At 42.8% G+C, this 6000-nt stretch overlaps 1 long non-coding RNA gene across 1 annotated transcript in view; it reads right to left on the bottom strand.

The window, feature by feature from the left end:
• Positions 1-1270: 1270 nt before the first annotated feature.
• The window catches only part of LOC146857999 (uncharacterized), a 406095-nt gene continuing 401365 nt past the window's right edge, over positions 1271-6000 (bottom strand). Inside the window, exon 4 of the long non-coding RNA XR_014979635.1 lies at positions 1271-2634. This is a non-coding gene — a long non-coding RNA (uncharacterized LOC146857999). The remainder of the gene's footprint in view (positions 2635-6000) is intronic.

The raw sequence follows: 6000 nt of genomic DNA, 5'->3' as shown, positions 1-6000 counted from the left end.
CGCAAATCGCACCACCAACGGCTGCCCGCCACCAGCGCAGCCCACAGCAGCAGCCACTCGCCGTTTGCCGACCTGACGTCTCCCGACTCTCTCACTCACCCCTGTCTCGGCTTCACCAGCTCCTCTGCGATCGACTCGTCAGCTTAACTCTCGCGGCTCCTTGTCACCCTCGGAGTCTCGGCGGTGTCCGCTCGCCTTCCCGCAGTCTCTCCAGAGCCTCGTGGCGGCACCGCACAGCACAATAGGCCGCAACGCAGGACCGTCAGGTCCCGGGCAGCATCCAGGGCAGCAACAGGCTCCCCGCAGATCACCCTCGGGTCTCGCAGTCGCGCCATACCGGCCGTGGTTGATCAGAGTCCCAGTGTGCACCACTCGCCACTCCTGGCAGCGCACCGATCCCCGGCCGCCTCGCAGGTCTCGTTCTCGCCTCCACCCTCTCCGGCACCCGCTCCGGGCCAGCTCCGACCTCCCAGCACTCGCAGTGCACAGTCGCAGGTTCCGGCCAGAGAGGGACTACGCTGCGGTCCAACCGCCACCAAGTCGGCCTTCTTCGCGTCGGCCGCCCCGGTCTCCAGTTGCAGCGCACCCCGGGTTGGCTTCCAGGATGTACCACGAGTCAGGTCGCCCGCCGGGCTCACGGATCTCTGCCTCCGCCAAATCTGCCTCCGGCGGTCCCAGCTCGCTACCGCCGATTCACCAACGTACCCGGCACCGCACCATCTGGTCTGGGCAGCACACTCTCACCCTGGAGTGCAGGATAACAACAGGATTTCTTTCCGGCCGGCGGAGCTCGCTCACAGAGCGGCCATTTCGCTGCACGGCTAGCCACGCCCCCCGTGAGACACCATAGTTAATCGGTCCCAGACTCATTGGTACAAAGGTGGTAGGATCCATTAGTCCCGGCCTACTATGGTTCTATGGTCCCAAGCATAGTTCTGTGACTCCGTAGAATCCCTGCAACACCATTACCACTCACATCTGGACCCTAAAGGAGTGAGCAAGTTCTTCTCAAGGTTTATTCTTTAATATCACCCTTATTGTGAATCTCATGAGGTTTTCACATTTCAGTGCCTTACATGACAATTGACTTAATTTTGACTGTTAAGGCTCTCACATAAAGATTGGGAATATAAGTACAAGACTGAAAATCCTAAAATAACATTTTGTAAGACATTTAAACTTTGTGTTATACTGATTACTTTGGCAAACAATTGTCCCATATCCTATTGCTCAAAAAGGTATTCTCTAAATCATTATAGAATTTCACTTGGTTTTGTATGTCGTTTATTGATTTATTTAGTCAGTCATTTACTTAATCACAAATGCATGCTTAGCGATCTAGTTGCGTTGCAAGCTATAAATCATTACACCAATTAGCAATGTATTATATGTTCTTCTCTCTGTCTCTTGGTAAAGGCCCTTGCACTGGAATTCGCTGTTTTCCCAAGCATACAATCTTCTTTTTGTCAAATTGAGTTATATTTTTCAAACATCAGAGTTAGTTCCCACTGTCTGTCTCTCCACAGGCTCACACATGTGGGAGTCAGCCTGGATGCCGATTCACCAAAAAGCAATGGCTAGCAGAAGTGACATCACAGGCCCTTTGACCTATCTATCACATCACAAAAAGTAACATCACATGACTGTTTAACCTATTGATGACATCACACGAAGTAACATCACATAATTTTTGACCCAAATATGTTATGCAGATTTGTAGAGAGCACTATCACCCAGGAGAGTATCCTGGCACAGAACAGGTGTAAGTCTAGGCACACCTAGGGACTAGTGGATCTACTCAAAAAGTCAGGTCTTCTGCTTCTTGCAGAATTTAATAAGTGAGAAAGAGGCTTTTATATGTAGTGGCAAGTTGCTCCACACCTTAGGAGCAATGTAATAGAAGGCTCGACCACCAGATCTGGTTTTCCGTATGTGTGGAATTTGTGCAAATAGGAATCAGGATGAGTGAAGCTGTCTGGAAGGTTTGTGAAAGCAGATGCCATTGTTGAGATATGCTGGTCCAGTGTTATGTAATGCATTGGAACTGTGGGTGAGGAGTTTGAATTGTGCTACTTTGTAAGTGGAGAACCAGTGGAGCTCCTTAAGGTGTGGTGTGATGTGAGTGCGGCATGGGAGGTGTTGTGTTGCTCATTCTAGAGGGGTGCGTGAAATGCCCCAGGGCATGAAATGCAGATGCATAGAATGTTGGGGGGATGACATGTTGGGGTTCCAGGGCTCTAGGAGATCATTGGAGAACAGAGAGCAGGTGTATATGCAGTTCATTAAAAGCTTCTACTTCACACTGAGTTACACGTAGTGTATATATATATACATATATATACATTTCCCAGCACGCTTCAGGAGGTTGAAAGAGATACTGGCTGCCGAGTTCTGAATGATCTGCAACCTTCGGGTGAGCTTTTGGTTGATTCTGAGATAGAGGGTGTTCTGGACGCTGTCTGGGAGCCATTTGAAATTATTCCTCATTATTTTTCAGGGTATGGAAGCATCATGCAATGACAGCATTGACTTGGGCAGTTATGTAGAGCTTGCTGTTGATGGTGATCCCTAGGTTCTTGGCATTTTCCCTCCTATCTCTGTTGGCTACCAGGTGAAGTTCCATGGTGATTTGCCCTTCCCAAAGATGATATATGAAAAAAAGACAAAAAGAAAAAAGAAATAATGAAATACCACATTGTGATGTAATGTCTGATTAAAAAACTTCATTGCACTTTACAAATGATATGATAAAATGGTGGACTTAATTTGCCACCATTTGCACAAGGGGATTAGCAGCCTAGTTGCTGAATAGCTGTAAAAAGTGAAGCAGGATCAAGCACTTGAGCACTTTAAGAGACGTTCTAGACTAAGGGACTCTATGGTCCAGTAGAAGGCTGGGGAGCTAAAACGCATATACCGTCGTGTTTACTTTTGTTTTGCACAATATATATATATTACCTACTGGCGGTCGCCAGTAGGTAGATATAGTTAGGACCTATTTTCCATAGGAAATCCGCAACATTCTATTTGAAATAACGTTGGCGCCGATTGACGAATCTTCGCGAAATTTTCCAAACTTTTGGCCAGCTCTGGTCCGCTCCTATCCTGAAAATTTCACGGTGATTCGTCAAGCGGGGGCCGAGAAAAAAGGGGGTCCCGAAACGTGTTTTCCCCATGCATTTTCCCGTAGGACCTTTTGACGCAGCTACAGCCCGAACTGCTGAACAGAATTACACCAGATTTGGCAAAGAGGTAGTCCTCAGTTCAGACTCATGCCTTTTGCTTAAATGATGTAAATCCGTTCAGTAGTTCCTGAGAAAATTAGAGTTAAATGTACATATATATCTATGGCCTCGGAGGATCCGCGCACCCTATGCGCACCCAGCGTGCACCCTGCCGTGCACGAGCTGTATTCTAGTTGGCTGTCAACACTCCAGATCAGGAAGTGTTGGCAGCCATCTTGTGCCTCGGTACGTACAAATATTCCTCTAAAATCAGCCGAACTACGAATTCCGATTTACTCACCTGTTATCAGGAGAGAACCCAGTGCTGCATCTTTTAGCCCAGCACTGACTCTGAAAAGTAATTCTAAGCGTACTTACCAGTAACTTGTATTTCCTTCCGTAGGAATCCATTGTGTGGTTTTCACCAGAAAAGTTTCTAAGTGTCCAATTTTGAAATGTATAAATATTCCTCTAAAATCAGCCAAACTACGAATTCCAATTTACTCACCTGTTAACAGGAGAGAAACCAAGGCTGCATCTTTTAGCCCAGCACTGACCCTGAAAAGTAATTCTAAGCGTACTTACCAGTAACTTGTATTTCCTTCCATAGGAATCCATTGTGTGGTTTTCACCAGAAAGGTTTCTGTGTCCATTTTTGAAACTTACAAATATTCCTCTAAAATCAGCCGAACTACGAATTTTGATTTACTCACCTGGTATCAGGGCTGCATCTTCCAGCCCAGCACTAACCCTAAAAAGTAATTCTAAGCGTACTTACCAGTAACTTGTATTTCCTTCCATAGGAATCCATTGTGTGGTTTTGAGCAGAAAAGTTTCTAAGTGTCTATTTTCACAAACTAAAAATATTCCTAAAACATCGTCTTTATGACTTAAACACATTCTTTCAACTGTTTACAGGATATTGGCCAGTGCTGGATCTAGGATCCACCACTGAGTAAGAAAAAGTAACGCTAACACTACTTACCTGCTAAGTGAATTTTCTGCCTTAGGATAACATTGGTGACTCTATGTGAAAGTTTTTCGGTGTCAACTTTTAAAATACAATAATAATCCTTAAAAATCACTACTGTAACCAAAACGCTTTTACTCAACTGTTTACAGGAGATGTCCAAGGACTGAATCTAGGATTCAGTCCTGTGGTTAGAAAAGTAATCCATAAAGTAACTAATTGCATTTAACTAGAAATTCACATTGAGCTCAAAGTTGCTTTGTGTTTCTTCCTCATAATTTTCAGGGTATGGAACCATGATGCAGTGACAGCATTGACTTGGGCAGTTATGTAGAAGTTGCTGTCGATGATGATCTCGAGGTTCTTTGTGTTTTCCCTCCTTGCTCTGTTGGCTACCAGGTGTAGTACCATGGTGATTTGCTCATCACAAAGATTATGATTACTGTCTTGTTGGTGTTCACCTTTAGACAGTTGTTCTTCTTCCAGTGGGTGATTTCAGTCATGCAGGCATTGAACTTGATCTGGGTACTGGAAGTCTTGTCTGTGAAGGATAATTTAATTGCATGTCCTCATTGTAGGAGAGGATGTTGATGTCATGAGAGCGGATGATGCTGGCTAGAGGGATCATGTATGGGTTAAAGAGGGTTAGGCTTCAGGAGAATCCGTGTGGAACTCCACAGATGAAGTTGGGGAGACGTTCAAGGTGTACGGTGCCTGGCTGACTGACTTGGTCCTTCCAGTCAGGAAGGAGAAGATCCATCAAAGAGCGTGTCCTTGGGTTCCAATGTCATGTAGGAGTTGCATGAGGGTGGGGTGGGAAACTGTGTCAAAGCTGTGAAGAGGTGCAGGAGAATGAAAGCAGCCGTGTCTCCAGAGTCATGCGAATGTCATCCGTGGCGACAATGTCTTATGGGAGGAGCCAGTGTCTGTAGCAGTACTTTACTTGCCTGTGGTACCCTGGACATGTACTTCCTGAAGGCCTCTTGCTCGGTTGCGGTCTTGGGGTGGGTGCAGAGGTGGAACCTCACTGAGAAAGGTGAACTCAGACAGAATATCAAAATATAGATAGTCAGAATATCGAAATTGGGGTACAAAATATCGATTTCCATAATATAGAATTTAAAAATATAGAATTCCATAATATCTATTTTTAAGTGTTATGTATGGTAGTATATGTGTTACAATTATGTATTATTTTTGTAATGTATGTTTAATTTATTTAAACTAATGAATGTTATGTAATTTAATTTTTGCGTAATTTAATTCCATAGCGGGTTGTGGGTTTATAGGGGAATAGGGTGGGAAGTAATTTAATTATGGTTAATTAAATATTAATTATATGTTTTAATAATTAATTGATTGATAATTAATTATTAATTGGTAATTAATTTCTATTAATTGGTAATTCATTTATATTAATTGATTAATTGATAATTATGTTAATTGTATTTTTTATTATTAGGAGTGGGTTGTGGGTTTGTAGGGGAATTGGGTGGGAAGTAATTTAATTGTCATAAAGTAAATAATTATTTTTTATATATGTGTATTAATAATTGATTGACAATTAATTATTAATTGGTAATTAATTAGTATTAATGGGTAAATAATTTGCATGATTTGCTAATTAATTGTTATTAATTGCAAAATTATTTTTATTAATTGATTAATTGATAATGTTAATTGTATTTTTTATTATTGGGAGTGGGTTGTGGGTTTATAGGGGAATTGGGTGGGAAGTAAATTAACTGTAATAAAGTAAATATTTTTTATTTATTTATGTGTATTGATAATTGATAACTAATTATT

Source organism: Triturus cristatus, chromosome 3_2 (assembly GCF_964204655.1).
Source record: "Triturus cristatus chromosome 3_2, aTriCri1.1, whole genome shotgun sequence".
Classification (NCBI taxonomy): domain Eukaryota; kingdom Metazoa; phylum Chordata; class Amphibia; order Caudata; family Salamandridae; genus Triturus; species Triturus cristatus.
The sequence above is the reverse complement of the archived record's forward strand: the minus strand, read 5'-3'. Positions and strand labels throughout refer to the sequence as shown.